The sequence below is a fragment of the Haliotis cracherodii genome, unplaced genomic scaffold (genome assembly GCF_022045235.1).
Source record: "Haliotis cracherodii isolate W230 unplaced genomic scaffold, xgHalCrac1.p SCAF_2, whole genome shotgun sequence".
Classification (NCBI taxonomy): domain Eukaryota; kingdom Metazoa; phylum Mollusca; class Gastropoda; order Lepetellida; family Haliotidae; genus Haliotis; species Haliotis cracherodii.
The window spans coordinates 9,427,180-9,445,038 of NW_027266275.1; the positions used below are offsets into that span (position 1 = coordinate 9,427,180).

General features: G+C 40.6%; 1 protein-coding gene across 3 annotated transcripts in view; it reads right to left on the reverse strand.

Annotated features, from left to right (window-relative positions):
* LOC139469740 (follistatin-related protein 5-like) overlaps nucleotides 1-17,859 on the reverse strand; it is a 105,109-nt gene that overhangs the window by 83,044 nt on the left and 4,206 nt on the right. The window lies entirely within an intron of this gene.

Here is a 17,859-nt window from a genome sequence, read left to right on the forward strand (position 1 = left end):
TATGGAGACAAAATGGGATAGGAGTGCTGTGAAAAGTCTGTACATTGGTATGCTGAAGACACCTGGGAAGCTATTATCAGCCACCTGGGAAGCTATTATCAGCCACCTAAGTAAGGACACACAAATGTGTGTCACAGACCAAAACAGACATCTAATGCGTCAAACAGGACAAATACCATCCTATACAAACATACAACCGGAACCAAACCTGATCAGACAAAACACTGTGACTATACATATACTTTTTAACTAATTACCTCAAGAAAACACACTGTGTTTGGCCATAAATACTTTATAAGCAATTTCCTCTTCAGAGGATGGGATTTTTTCAGACTGACGTAATGATTTCCCCTGCTCCCTTGGATAACCCCCGCTGACTGCTGTAATAAGTTCAAAATGTACCTCCCTCTACAGGGATGTCTTAGTCATTTAACATTCCAGCTGATGACTTCAGAGGGTTCAATAAACCAAGGCTTGTGCCCAAGAAGCTTGGGAGTCATACATTATGTTGGCCACATAAACAAGGTACGCTAGTGTTACATAAGATTTCAGTTCTAGATCCTCAGACAGACATAATGTTGTCCACGTACAGAAGGTATGCTAGTGTTACATAAGACTTCAGTTCTAGATCCTGAGACAGACATAATGTTGTCCACGTACAGAAGGTACGCTAGTGTTACAGGAGACTTCGGTTCTAGATCCTGAGAATTACGTTATGTCGGCAACGTACTCGAGGTACGCTAGTGTTACAGGAGATTTCAGTTCTAGATCCTGAGTCAGACATAATGTCGGCCACATACTCGAGGTACGCTAGTGTTACAGGAGATTTCAGTTCTAGATCCTGAGTCAGACATAATGTCGGCAACGTACTCGAGGTACGCTAGTGTTACAGGAGATTTCAATTCTAGATCCTGAATCAGACGTAATGTCGGCAACGTACTCGAGGTACGCTAGTGTTACAGGAGACTTCGGTTCTAGATCCTGAGAATTATGTTATGTCGGCAACGTACTCGAGGTACGCTAGTGTTACAGGAGACTTCGGTTCTATGTCCTGAGTCAGACGTAATGTCGGCAACGTACTCGAGGTATGCTACTATTACATGATATTTCAGTTCTAGATCCTGAGTCAGACATAATGTCGGCCACATACTCGAGGTACGCTAGTGTTACAGGAGACTTCAGTTCTAGATCCTAAGACAGTTTTCGATCATTTACCTGCACATTTGAATTGTTCAGTCAACATTTGTTGAGTGAGTGAGCTGTCTTGATCGCTCCTATCACTAATATCAACAGTATCATGAAAAGACAGTAAGAATTTGCTTCAACAATTGACCAACATGTGAAAGATCCAAATGCTGGTTGTTTTCTGAAAAACATCACTTGTATACAACTACAAGATGTACAAATTCAGGTTAAATAGCAGAATCATCAACACTATCACTTAACACAACAGTCTCTGCCAAAAGCTTACCACCTTCCAACCTCATTTCCAGCAGGCAGTAGTGTTGAAGTCTAAATTGTTTTTAGCAAGACCCAGAGGACCAAAAGAAACTTTGCTAGATGCCAAATTCAGAAAAGTGGCTAAAGTCACTGACTAAACAATGTTCAAATACCTTATCCCGTTTCATTGAATAATAATCTGAATTGATACCTCCCGTGAAGATCTGCGTTTGAATTGGTCTTCTGCAACCCACGCTCGATGTAAGAGGCTACTAACAGGTGGTCAGACTCGCTGACTTGGTTGAGGCATGTGATCATTTCCCAGTTTCTTAGGTCAATGCTCATGATATCAATCACTAGATTATTTACATACTGCTGTTCCATACTTGGAATGTTGCTGAGTGTGGCTTTAAACAAAACAAACAAACAACTAATCTGATCATGTAAGGCCATAGGGCAGCTTTTATCCTCTAATCCTATATTGAAATGAGACTATTTGACTAGTTGACTGCTCTGATGAATCCTCGTGACTCTCCTGTACCCATGCCGCTGCCCTGGGGAGGCCAACCACTCCTGAGTGCACGGCAGTGTCTCCATCTCTTTGGGGAGTAGGGAGCCTTGGGAGGACTGAATCACGACCCCTATGGTTGCAATCCATAGTCTCTATAGTCTCTATAGGCCTATATGTACACATGGGGGGGTTCCTGTTGACAAACTGTCGGGTAAATTGTGGATTGAGGATTTGTTTATGAAGTAGCGTTCTAATACATTGACCTGCAGAATTTCTGTCCCTGAGAAGTCCTTTCACAAGTCCAATCATCACATGCATGACAACTGTTTTTTTCAGGACCAACAAAACTATGTTCTCTCTATACTACCATGTAAACTGTGTTCTCTCCATACCACCAGGACTACTGTGTTCTCTCTATACCACCAGGACAACTGTGTTCTCTCTATACCACCAGGACAACTGTGTTCTCTCTATACCACCAGGATAACTGTGTTCTCTCTATACCATCAGGACAACTGTGTTCTCTCTATACCACCAGGACAACTGTGTTCTCTCTATACCACCAGGACAACTGTGTTCTCTCTATACCACCAGGACAACTGTGTTCTCTCTATACCACCAGGACAACTGTGATTTCTCTATACCACCAGGACAACAGTGTTCTCTCTATACCACCAGGACAACTGTGTTTTCTCTATACCACCAGGACAACTGTGTTCTCTCTATACCACCAGGACAACTGCGTTCTCTCTATACCACCAGGACAACTGTGTCCTCTCTATACCACAAGGACAACTGTGATTTCTCTATACCACCAGGACAACTGTGTTCTCTCTATACCACCAGGACAACTGTGTTCTCTCTATACCACCAGGACAACTGTAGATTTCTCTATACCACCCGGACAACAGTGTTCTCTCTATACCACCAGGACAACTGTGTTCTCTCTATACCACCAGGACAACTGTGTTCTTTCTATACCACCAGGACAACTGTGTTCTCTCTATACCACCAGGACAACTATGTTCTCTACTATACCACCATGGCAGCTCACCCTTTTTCCAGACCACCATGTGCCATATTCCGAATTCTCACCTGTGAGTGAGTTGGGTTAATGCACAGCAATCTAAGTTGTAAGCTTCTACCACTGTGATGAATCTCACAAGCACAGGTATGTTACCAAGGACCGGATGAACAGATGAATCTATTATTCTCTATCTATCATTGTCCCTATGACCATGATGCCCCATCAACAGTTTTATGTTAAAACAAAACATGAACAGACAATAGAACAAAATTCAAAGTGCTCATTTACAGCTTCAAAATGACTGCTTCTTAACAGCACTTGCAACCATAGCAATGTGAGAAGAAATCCATACCTATAGCAACAGTAACCAGGCTTGTTCAGTATTAAACACGAGAATTTGATCGAATCTTTTCAAAGGCCTGACAGTGATCCAAAGTGTAGAATAGAGAATAGTCTATTTATTGTTTTGTACCAACTCCGATGTCAGCAAGCATAGGGCTTTAGATCAATACATACACTGATGCCTTGTCAATGCCATCACCCCAGTTTGCTACACCACTGACCAATCAATGATGGCCCCTCAAACATCCCACTCCGCGTGGATCCAGTGTGGAGTGAATCGGCAGCATGAGTCAGCCTTGCATTTGGAGCATGCATGTCACAGCTCACCAGCAACAAGTTGTGCAGCATTTATGCAACAAAATGTTGGACAGGACACGCGATATCTGCTACCGTACTGACTCGGTTGCCCAGTTTCCCTGGCTACGGATCTCTCCGTCACCTACAAATGTTGACTCTCGAGATCAAACCTAAATTGCATTCGACATCAGGACAATTTTCACATAATTACATGTTCGTTTCAGGAGAGAAAGGGTTTGTATATTTGAATATGTCTGTAAGAACATGAGATGAGGTTCAGCACTGCCTAGAGGCCTGGCTCTCACAACCGTCTAGATGAACTAAATGGATGACACACTGGCCACTATGACCCAGAGAGTAAACTCTGAGTAAGACTGGTGAATCACAGCCAAAGACAAGTGCTTGCTCAAGTAACAAGAGGAAGGATGACACGTGATAACACTCTCATGCACATTTTTCTTATATTTTTACGATTTGCTTCTATTATAATAAATACGCTAGACGCTTCCAACATCATTGCTTTGTTCGAGACATGACAACACTAGCGCCACCTCTGTCCTCACTTAACACAGAATTTCCCTTGCCCATGAGAGTTATTTGATTGGCTGACATTTATTACAGTTGTGCAATTTGAATCGGACCCAAAACAAAGTTATGGTAACAAATGGGACTATGGTTCACTGGGTACTCAGTGAACTATTCTTAAGGGTAAAGCGGATATTTCTTTGTATGTTAGGAGCAGGAAAGATGTCGGCATGTTTGAAAACTGGACTGTACAGACTGTAAGCTTATACTACAGGTTGCAGCACTTCAAATATTAAAACATAACCAGAAACAAAACAGCCGTAAAGACTACACGACGGACAACAAATACGAAGTCATCGGCATCATTGAAAGCCTGAATTTTCTTTTTCCAACCTTAATCACCGTGAGCTATCTCCAAAGGTTTTACAATGAAATCAATAATTACCACCCTGAAGAACATGGTGAAAACACCGTTTCCTGGAAACCTGACACACAAAAACTAAAGGTCTGAGTTTCCTGAAAGTATAACTAACTGTTCAAGGTTCTGGTTTTAGTCGACTTCAGACCTTCTTTCATTTCATCGCAAATGTCTCAAACAATTACCTAGCAAAACATTTTAGTCCCAGGGGACCAAGATCAAGGGTGTTATGCATGTTTTTACAGTTTTGCCATTTGGCCTGACTTGGGTCACTACAGATTAGGTGTTGATCAAAGGGCAGGCATCCATTTAATGTGATACCAGGCCAGGTCCATTCCAATGTGGGAGACTGTCAGTACATCCTACTCTCCTGCTGGGACATGGCTTAACCTCCACATGTGGAGACTGTCAGTACATACCACTCTACTGCTGGGACACGGCTTAACCTCCACATGTGGGAGACTGTCATTACATCCTACTCTACTGCTGGGACATGGCTTAACCTCCACATGTGGGAGACTGTCAGTACATCCCACTCTACTGCTGGGACACGGCTTAACCTCCACATGTGGGAGACTGTCAGGACATCCTACCCTACTCCTGGGGCATGGCTTAACCTCCACATGTGGGAGACTGTCATTACATCCTACTCTACTGCTGGGACATGGCTTAACCTCCACATGTGGGAGACTGTCAGTACATCCCACTCTACCTCTGGGTATGGCTTAACCTCCACATGTGGGAGACTGTCAGTACATCCTACTCCACTGCTGGGACACGGCTTAACCTCCACATGTGGGAGACTGTCAGTACATCCCACTCTACTGCTGCGACAAGGCTTAACCTCCACATGCTGAGACTGTCAGTACATCCTACCCTACTCATGGGACATGGCTTAACCTCCACATGTAGAAGACTGTCAGGACATCCTACTCTACTGCTGGGACACGGCTTAACATCCACATGTGGGAGACTGTCAGTACATCCCACTCTACCTCTGAGACAAGGCTTAACCTCACCATGTTGAGACTATCAGTAATCCTACTCTACTGCTGGGACATGGCTTAACCTACACATGTAGGAGACTGTCAGTACATCCTACTCTACCTCTGGGACACGGCTTAACCTCCACATGTGGAGACTGTCAGTACATCCTACTCTACTGCTGGGACATGGCTTAACCTACACATGTAGGAGACTGTCAGTATATCCTACTCTACTGCTGGGACAAGGCTTAACCTCCACATGTGGGAGACTGTCAGTACATCCCACTCTACCTCTGGGACACAGCTTAACCTACACATGTAGGAGACTGTCATTACATCCTACTCTACTGCTGGGACAAGGCTTAACCTCCACATGTGGGAGACTGTCAGTACATCCCACTCTACCTCTGGGACACAGCTTAACCTACACATGTAGGAGACTGTCAGTACATCCTACTCTCCTGCTGGGACACGGCTTAACCTCCACATGTGGGAGACTGTCAGTATATCCTACTCTACCGCTGGGACATGGCTTAACCTCCACATGTGGGAGACTGTCAGTACATCCCACTCTACCTCTGGGACACAGCTTAACCTACACATGTAGGAGACTGTCAGTACATCCTACTCTCCTGCTGGGACACGGCTTAACCTCCACATGTGGGAGACTGTCATTACATCCTACTCTACTGCTGGGACAAGGCTTAACCTCCACATGTGGGAGACTGTCAGTACATCCCACTCTACCTCTGGGACACAGCTTAACCTACACATGTAGGAGACTGTCAGGACATCCTACTCTCCTGCTGGGACAAGGCTTAACCTCCACATGTGGAGACTGTCAGTACATCCCACTCTACTGCTGGGACACGGCTTAACCTACACATGTTAAGACTGTCAGTACATCCTACTCTACTGCTGGGACATGGCTTAACCTCCACATGTTAAGACTGTCAGTACATCCCACTCTACTGCTGGGACATGGCTTAACCTCCACATGTGGAGACTGTCAGTACATCCCACTCTACTGCTGGGACACGGCTTAACCTACACATGTTAAGACTGTCAGTACATCCTACTCTACTGCTGGGACATGGCTTAACCTCCACATGTTGAGACTGTCAGTACATCCTACTCCACTGCTGGGACACGGCTTTGTATTTTCAGCAAAGGTCGAATTGTTTAATTTTTTCGCGAACACCTGGTATCATTACTATTTGATAGTGACTCATAAACACATGCTCATGACATAGTCGGAATTGTACAATCGACTCTGCTTTATGCAGATTTCCATTTCTATTCATTAAAACATTGGTTGAAAAATCACCATGTATTGTAATAGTGTGGCTATTGGTTGTTGTCTTTGATCATGCCACCAAAGTTAAAAAACCATGAGCCCTCACTCATTAACTGTTATTTTCAGTGGATTCAAATGATTATTATAATAATAATTAAATAAAAAAAGAATGCATGCCTTGACGCTAGGTAGTAATTTAGTACACTCATGTCTAGTTTCATGCTTATTGCCCTTGACGATCCAGGTTAAAATTGGTCTTCGGCAACACATGCTTGTCATGACAGGTCACTAATAGGATTGAGTGGTCAGACTCACTCACTTTGTTGATGTATGTCATCAAATCCCAATTCGGTGGATTGATGCTCATGATGTCAATCACTGGACTGTCTGGTCCAGACTTGATTATTTAATAGACTACGGTCATATTGCTGGAATATTGCTGAGTGCGGCATTACACAACAAACGAGATGGTTTGTCCATATCTGGCTTACACTGTACCACCTACTGTACCACCTACTGACGTCTGCACTCTCTGACTCTTATTTTGGTAATTGTATGGATAAATAGGCCATAGACTTGGGATGCCATCCATCGATGCATAAGCTCTTTATCAATACAGGTTAAATTCAGAGCCCATCGCTGAGTATTGGAAAAATTGCTTTGCGCTGGAATAGCTCAATTTTGTTAATTTTATTCATGAAACTGATGTCCCCGTCTCTAATTCTGCCAAAGTTATGAGTTCCCTACAACCAAAAATAATTAGAAATCTGGCCCTTGCCAAACCTAGCTACATTTCTCCCACTTTCTACTGAAAAATTGTACCACCAATAGTAGCAGGCTGACATTTTCTGTGGCCACTGCCATTCCAGTCATGAAAAAGCTGGCAAACCATGTACCTTGTCTAGTAAATTATTATCTAAATGAAACATCCTACATTTATATCATGTGAATCTTGTAACCAAATATATCCCATCTCTTTGAGATACTATTAAAAGGAGATCATGTTCCATGGCATAGTGCCCATTTCCAGACATCATAGATGGCGTGAGGTGAAATGGAGTTTGACCCCATCTTTAAGGTTATGGCATGCACGTGTGTCAGCAAGGACTAATGTCGGTTTTATAGTGCTGGCCCACTGAGATACCATGCTGCAGTTTAACATGAGTGAGTGAGTGAGTTTGGTTTAACGCCGCTTTTAACAATATTTCAGTCATATCACGGCGTGTCAGCTTAATGTGGGAGGAAAGCCCGAAGTGATGCAGGTCTCAGACGTTTACCACTTCCGTGAAACGCACGAGCACGGGTATGGTGCTGACAAACCTAGAAACATAATTGGGGCGAACCGGGATTCAAACCCACAATCATAGGTTTCTGGCGTGCCCAAGGGACGCAACACTGCACAGCGAATCGCGGTGCCTTAGACGACTGGGCCACCAGTGCCCCCCCAGTTTAACATGGATACCCCACTCAGCCCTTGTTTTATTCCCTTACTGTTGAGCACCAGGCAAGGTAACAACAAGAACGATCCTTTAACATCTTTTGGTATGACGCAGCCGGGGATTGAACCACCTGGAATTGAACGACCGACTTCCTCTCTCTGGGTAGACATATACACTAGACCAGGGAGGTGGTCTCCAGACATAACAGTGTGTGCCATATGTTGAAATCATGTTTTGTCTCCCCATAATCTCAGTAATCAGTAGTTGCTAGATTAACATATACTACTCAACAGTTGATAATACACAATAGTCACTGGTAGTTAAAAGGTGTGAGTACTATACATTGAAGACATGGTACAATCTGAGTTAGCACACGAACAAAATAAAGTTTGAACGACTAATTTACCTGGCAATGACTGAGAATTTGTTCATGTCTAGTCCCATTATTAAAAGGTCATACAAACTGCTTCTTAGAATATTAATGAACTTGCTATTCATATGAAAAATAGTACGTATTAAATCTTTATTTCTGACATTTCCAAAAATATTAATTTCTGACTTACTGGTTAGTGAAGCAGTTTGAATTTCCAGGCCAAATCAAGCCACACAATTAAAAAAATCACTGACATCAGAACTATGAAAGTAAATTTTAGATAGGCTATAGCTGGGATGACTAGTCTGTCTCACAATCCCTGAACCATATTATTTCACCTTCCAACCAGCCCTTGCTGTAATGCCATGGCCCTACATGAAGCAAGTCTAGATTTCCCCATCTCTTTGGGATCTTTATTTGTAGTTGTATCTAACAAAATAATAAGTTTGCAGAGAATAAGTGTCAGTCGACCATAATCACTTATCAGCATCATTTGCATTTTGAATCCTGGAGATGTGATAAATATGCAAATGTAACATGATGGAGACACATCCGAAAACTCCCTTTTAGGTGAGCTACAACCTGACCCAATATAGCATCCACTGCATGAGCGGACGCATGCATATTGGACAGAGAAAAAAATCAGTGACAGTCTGGAAGCAGTCTGGAAGCAGTCTGGAAGCAGTCTGGCTTCAATATACTTACTGAAAGGATATTAAATATGCGAAGTAGGTCATACTTATCCTACCTGGTGTGTTCCGAATGTACTAAGAGCCTTCATCTCTTTTTTCTTAAATTATTTCATATCAAATTATATTTTGTTGCGTTTTGTTTAGGTAATAGCCAACTTTGATTGGATCCTATTCTAATAACACCATAGAGCCTTCACAATCTACAGTAGTCAAGGCTGGAGCGTACAAAGTCTATGGTAGTCAAGTCCAGAGCCTGCACAGTCTATGGTAGTCAAGTCTAGAGCCTGCACCGTCTATGGTAGTCAAGTCTAGAGCCTGCACAGTCTATGGTAGTGGAGTCTAGAGCCTGCACAGTCTATGGTAGTGGAGTCTAGAGTCTACACAGTCTATGGTAGTGGATGCTAGAGTCTACACAGTCTATGGTAGTCAAGTCTAGAGTCTAGACAGTCTATGGTAGTCAAGTCGAGCCTGCACAGTCTATGGTAGTCAAGTCTAGAGCCTGCACAGTCTATGGTAGTGGAGTCTAGAGTCTACACAGTCTATGGTAGTGGATGCTAGAGTCTACACAGTCTATGGTAGTCAAGTCTAGAGCCTGCACAGTCTAGGATAGTCAAGTCTAGAGCCTGCACAGTTTATGGTAGTCAAGTCTAGAGCCTGCACAGTCTATGGTAGTCAAGTCTAGAGCCTGCACAGTCTACAGTAGTCAAGTCTAGAGCTTGCACAGTCTATGGTAGTCAAGTCTAGAGTCTAGACAGTCTATGGTAGTCAAGTCTAGAGCCTGCACGAGTCTAGATGAAGTCTGTAGCCTGAGAGCATCTCTGTAACACTGTCTCTCAGTCTGATGCAAGTTTAATACATTAGCCATGAGTCAGCAAACCCTGGCATGCCTTGATATTAATCATTTACCACTGATTCCAGTGTAGCATGAAACTTTTTGTCATTCTGACATTATACCAGCTCAGTACTGAAGTGGAATATTTGATTCGCAAAGACATGCGTTTCTAAGAATTAAGAGTGAATTTGGCTTGTAGAGAGATTCTGCAGTTCTTATTCGACTAGGCAAGGTCAGAGAATGTCTCCATTGATAAGCCTTACAATACAACCTGGAAGAAAACAGCTGTTATCATCAATCCTTAACACAACATCAATCATTTGATTTGCAAACAGAAAACAATTATGGAACACAGAGATAGTGACGACTAAGTAATGGAGAAATGAGAATCAACCAGCATCGAAGGATTCAGACTCAAGTGATTTTTCCCACTTAAACCATGTTAAATATTATGATTGATGTAGAACTTCTCTACAAATTTGCATAGTGACCTTTAACTGCATCAGTTTTACTTGCTTAAATGCAGTCAGAATGGCCAGTGACTTCCTGGCTCAGAATCAACTGCATCAACAATAATGTGATATTATCATAATGGCTTAATGCTTACTCATGTTTTCAATAAAAATGTTTCACATTGACCAAATAAGTCACTGAACTTTGCTGAATGAAATGTAAGTATCTGACATCATTTGCCTGTTTGTTTGCTGTTTAATGCCACACTCAGCAATATTTTACAGCGCATGACAGCGGTCTGTAAATAATCGAGTCTGGACCAGACAGTCCAGTGATTGACATCCTAACCTTTGTTCTACACAATTAAGATACTATGACATGCATCAACCAAGTCAGTGATCCTGACCACCCGATCATATGAGTCGCCGCTTACAACAAGCAGTTGCTTTTTATGGCAAGCATGGGTTGCTGAAGGCCTATTCTAACCCAGATCGTCACGGGTCTTTCTGACATGTCCAAGATCCTTATCATTTTTAAATTTCTTTAAATTACAAACATGTACATTAAATAATTCACATGACACACAAGTCCCTTTTTAGCCCTCCCTCATCCTCTTCCCTGGGTCCCCAGCACCCTTTGCCTGACATCGGAGTAAACTTAATGGCTTGGATTGTCATGATAACTTGGTTGACTGCATCATGTCCTGGCGACAGAATATGTTGCTCCAAACGTCAACTACTATTTTTTCAAAGATTTCATTATCTATAGGCCACTGTCTTAAAGTCTGAATGACCCATGAAGATCCGGGGTGGAATAGGTCTTCAGCAACCCATTCTTGCCGTAAAAGGGGACTTGTCGCAAGAGGCGACTAGCATGATTGGGTGGTCATGCTCACTGACTTGGTTCATGCATGTCATCGTATCCCTATAGCATGGATCGATGTTCATGATATCAGTCACTGGATTGTCTGGTCCAGACTCGATTATTTCCAGACTGTCATCATATAGATGGAATATTGTTGAGTGCAGCGTTAAACAACATACAAACAAACACATAAACTTAAATTTTGAACATTACTGAGTGCAATGTTAAAAAACAAACAAATTATCCCCTAATGAATGGTATTATAATATCTGCATGATATCAGTGTTTGCTTCTGTCTGGTCAACAGCAGTACAGACTAGACAGTTTCAGCACAACAACATGACTATTCCTGTCTCTCAACCCGAGCTGAAACAATACTCCACTGTTTGCAGGCAAGGTAATCAATTGTGTTTACTGCTGTCAGAGCAGCATAGATCAAGATTCTTGTACAGTTCATGTCACGTGCAGAAGTAATCTACTTAAACACTTCATAAGTCATTACCATAAATCATGCTGATGCAATTATTCGCTTCCTTGAAACACAAAATATGTCCATACTCAAAACTATTGACTACTCATTATTATGTGAGAATCAATAAAACTTGACAATTCCTGGCTTCAAAATTGACAGTGAACATCATCAAGATATATTCAGCCCTGCGGAAGTTAGCACTGTGATCAAATAGTTTTGCTTGAAAAGGTTTGTGAAAACTATCAGCTTAACAGGGTCTTACCAGACACAAAATATTGCACCGATACACAAACATTTGAGAAAGGATGAAAATAATTTGCACTGCAAAACATTTATATCTGTTCAAATCATTAAACAGGTTAAAACCAATCCAATTTCAGCCATGGTGGCACGAACATAAATTTTACTCTCCACGTCCAATTTTCTTTACCCCCAATCCCATCCAGGTTTCGTTTAAACTTTCTTTATTAATTCATTATTTCTATATGTTGTCGATACAACATGAGTGGTCTCCCCTGGGGTCCACTCTTTCATGCCTGAGAACCAACAAAAGCAGGACTCACAACTGCAAGGGTCCAGGTAAATCATAAACTTTAAACAGTTTTAATGTTTAATGAGAAATCAATAAAATTTGAAAATATCACACTCGTCATATCAAACACAACGTCCCAATAATTGCCCCCTCACCAACTCCTATATCAATCTGTAAATCATCTTTTAAAAGCACCGAAATATAAGACCGAAAGCTTCATGACATCCCATATTTTCAAAGCTACATGACATCCCATATTTTCAAAGCTACATGACATCTCATATTTTCAAAGCTACATGACATCCCATATTTTCAAAGCTACATGACATCTCATATTTTCAAAGCTACATGACATCCCATATTTTCAAAGCTACATGACATCCCATATTTTTAAAGCTACATGACATCTCATATTTTTAAAGCTACATGACATCCCATATTTTCAAAGCTACATGACATCTCATATTTTTAAAGCTACATGACATCCCATATTTTCAAAGCTACATGACATCTCATATTTTTAAAGCTACATGACATCTCATATTTTCAAAGCTACATGACATCTCATATTTTCAAAGCTACATGACATCTCATATTTTCAAAGCTACATGACATCCCATATTTTCAAAGCTACATGACATCTCATATTTTCAAAGCTACATGACATCCCATATTTTCAAAGCTACATGACATCCCATATTTTCAAAGCTACATGACATCCCATATTTTCAAAGCTACATGACATCTCATATTTTCAAAGCTACATGACATCTCATATTTTTAAAGCTACATGACATCCCATATTTTCAAAGCTACATGACATCTCATATTTTTAAAGCTACATGACATCTCATATTTTCAAAGCTTCATGACATCTCATATTTTCAAAGCTACATGACATCCCATATTTTCTTGTGCAAATTACATATTATTTACGGAAAACAGCAACAGAATAAAATTGCCCAGAAGCTAAAATCGAAAAAGTTCTCATTTCATTGACGTTTGAATTGATTTGTTCACAACGCACAAGCTCTGAAAACAAACTCAACTGGTTGTATATGGTTTTAATAAGCACCCCTTGTCAATTTCTAAGAGTGAGGGAGTTAAAATTTAATGTTGCATCAGCATTATTTCAGCCATATAGCAACGAGCAACTAAGTGCTTATTATGTTGAATGTGGCACATCATGTTAGGTTTTGTCTTGGCCTGGTGGACTCGACACTGACCCAGTGAGTTGGTGTTATTGTAACCATCTTTCAAAGTTCAGATGGTGAAGCTTTCTTGTGAAGGCCTCTTTCTCCATCTCACAACTCTAACAATACAATCCTGTGTGTTCATACAAAAAAATAATTCTGGAAAGTTTTCTTTTCCAGCAACCTCATAGAAATTGTCTCAACAGCATAACAAACTATCCTTAAAACATTTTTTTCTGAACATTCGCAAAGCCATTTTCTGAGCAGATTTAATTCCCTCCTCTGCCTCGTATTAGAGCTGACAATAGCTTCTGACCTAGGGTACTAAATCTTCATTGAACATAAAAATCATCAGTGTTTCTTTGATTCTGCACAAAGGAAATGACAACGTTGTGTCTTGACTTCACTTTGAGGTCCGTGTTTTCAAAACACCCGTTAATTATTTCGCTCGGCTTATCCCTGGCATGGTAATTGTGGAGAATTCCAACACACAAAGACCTGTGTCATCAGTTCCAATAGCTGTATCTCCATCAATCCAATGCTTTCATTGTCGCCATGGAGACAGGCAAACATACACCGTCCCTTCTTGGTTTCAAATCTCTGGACTCTCAGCTTACCTCCATGTACTTTCACCATAAACCTAACATTACATTCGCAAATGTCGGGGCATTTAAGTCTAGATTGTAAGGTTGTTAGAAGCACAGACAACACAGACAATACATACATTTGCTAAAAAGGCCAAATGAAATGGAGCAAATTTGTCATTGCAAATAATTCAATTTCAACATCACAATTTCAACATGAAGATCCAGGGTTATAATAGGTCTTCAGCAACCTATGCTTGCCATAAAAGTCGACTATGCTTGTTGCAAGAAGCAACTAACAGGATCAGGTGGTTAGGCCCCCTGACTTGGTTGATGCATTTCATCGTATCCCAAATGTGTAGATTGAAGCTCATGATGTAAATCACTGGATTGTCTGGTCCAGACTCAATTGTTTACAGAAGGCCGTCATATGCTGGAATATTGCTGAGTGCGACGTTAAACAACAACAGGTGACTAAATGGTTTGGGTGGTCATGCTCCTGGACTTGGTCACTGTAACCCATCATGGGAATATGAATCACTGGTTTGTCTGGTCTAGACTTGATTATTTATTAGCTGCCATGATATAGTTGGAATATTTCTAAGTGTGGCGTAAAACAACTAACAAAATGTGTGCAATGCTTTATGTATTGTGACATCTGGGTTGGGGTAGATGTGATTTGTTTGTTTTGTTTTTTTGTTGTTTAACGTTGCTCTCAGCATGCTCAGCAATATTCCTGCAAAATGATTGCAGTCTGTAAATAATCAAATCTGAACCAGACAGTGATTGACATCATGAACATCAATCCAAGCAATAGAGATACGATGACATGCATCAAACAAGTCAGCAAGCCTGACCACCCGATCCCGTTAGTCTCCTCTTACGACAAGCATAGTTGCTTTTTACTGCAAGCATGGGTTACTGAAGACCTATTCTACCCCAGATTTTCACGGGTCGACCAAAGAATTATCTGTATAAGCTTTGCATATAATGATGGTATCAGACATGTCAACACCACACAATACACAAGGCTATCATTTCAAAAAGCACTCCGTTTTAAGGCTACTTTCAACGGAATAGCTACCAACATTTTAAAGTGCCAATACATATATCATTGGATGATAATTAAAGGAGTTAGAGAAAGTTTTTCATATTGATTCTCAACTCAAATCAGGTTTTATAAGGCTCAACAGGGCTGCCTCTCACTGCTTGCGAACACACTTCTGTTGTCTTCAATACAGTTTTGGCTTTTCCAATAACCCTGGACATCAAATGATCATGCAAATCTTCCAGTGAGGCCATCAACATCAAAAAGTTGAATTGATCCTCTGCAATTTCCTCCACATAAACAAGGCGCTTCTTCACCATGAAATGTCCTATTGCTGCCCCCAATCATTAGAACAATTCTTCCGCCAAATATGATGACCCAAGCCAAAATGAATCCTGGCTTTGTCAAAAGGTGGTAAGTACCCCTAATTCAGGACCACACTGTCTGGCGTAGAAATAGCAAATCTGACTTTGAGCGTCTGAATTGAAGATCAAAGGGCTCTCACAGCCATCAGACCGACCCCTATCTTTATAACTATTAAAGATTAATGTGTCTCTCGGACTGAGTGGACTATTGTAACTTTGTCCGGGTTACCATAGTGAGACAGAAACGCATGTCCGAGTTGGACCACAATACATTGCTACAGCATGGTGCTAATTGAAGCACATAGACAAGATGGCTGGAGATCAATACTCAAATAATCATGGCCTGTATTAATGGCTATACCAATGCCAGGATGTCCGCAGTAATTTGTTCTATCAATATACATCATTTTCAAACACAATAATGAATGCTCGTTATAATCAGACATGGTATCATACTGAAATTAAACATTTGTTGTATGTATGTACAGACACCTTGTGTTTATATTGATACTCCTATTGTAGAAAACAGAGCATAAATATATATATCTATCCAGTAAATAGCGATAAATTATCAAGAATGATCATGACTTACTGTTACCTTGATTACAGGATGAACATGATGAACAAATAAAGAACTACATGTTTGTTTGTTTGTTTGTTTGTTGTGTTACAGTGCACTCAGCAATATTACAGCTTTATGACAGCTGTCTGTATATAATCAAGTCTGGACCAGACAATCCAGTGATTGACTTCATTAGCATCGATCTACGCAACTGGGATACGATGACATGCATCAACCAAGTCAGCGAGCCTGACCACCCAATCCTGTCGCCTCTTACCACAAGTAAAGTTGCATTTTAAGGCAGGCATGGGTTGCCGAAGACCTATTCTATCCCGGATCTTCACGGGTCGGAAGACATGTATACCTGCACGTTACAACATCTTACAAACTCAATGTTGTACTTGTACACGATAAGGAAGAAATTGACTTATGTTTGATTACTGACACAGACATTATTAGCCAGGAGTTTCCACTTCATATTATCATGTTTGGAATATAAGAAACACACAAGGGTAATTATCTTTTTATCATATAATATCATCCCCAAAATAATCACTGTTTAAGATGTAATTTAACTCGCTGAACTGATATAAAACGTCAACGCCTGGGAATTATCAGTTCCGATTATCTGCCTAAACAGATGCCATTGCGTTTAAAAAGGCAAAATAACAGTGAAATCCATATGAATGGATCACTGAAAATCAGCGATGACACCAGGTGTTTGTGATAAGGGTAAGCATGCCCTGCCTTACTGTAGCACCTGCCAGTCACACATATTGCATAAAAAAGTATGTGTTTGTTGTCTGAATATAATGCCAAATATAAGATACACACATTTGAAAGCCCCTATCTAAACTAAAGCTGGGCAAGAGTTTGCTGAGCATGTAGTTAAACATGAATGAATTAAGTTCTTATTTTCTTAAATTCAGAAGTCTTCTAAAACTGAATTAGTACAATAACATTATATTTAATAATGGAAAACAAAACATTAAAGCCTCTTTGTCTGTATTGGTCCTAGTGTCAGTGAAATACAAGTTGACACACAAGATATAACTAAAATAATATGAATTGGGAACGTTTTAATTTATATTTGGGAATTTATACTGACATTTACTAGAGATCTGGAGCTGACAACCAGCCACCAAACAGGTGGAGATAAATCTGTGTCCGTAAACAATGTTTGATATTGCCTGACAAAACATGTAACACATTTCTCCAAAGTTGAACCACTTACTTGTACAATTGGAAAAAGGACACTTTGGCCACTGGACAGTTAAAACCTTAGCAAGCCTACTCTTTTAAAATGAGAATGATGCATTCATATCAATAAAAACATTCACCAAGACGCCTCCTGTCATCATTTCAACAGAATTAAGATGGAAGCCCATGATATGCATTTAGAAGTTCGGAGCACATGAATACATGACACTTTATTATGAATAGCAACCCATCAAGTGATGAAACGTTGAACAGAGAGAAAAAGAAGTTGCTATCCACAAAAAGTGTCCTGTATTCAGAATAATGATTCTTTTGGAATGTAAGTTAATAAATATGTACTTGCAACTAGGTACCAATGCATAATGTAGTTAACATTGTGCACACCATTG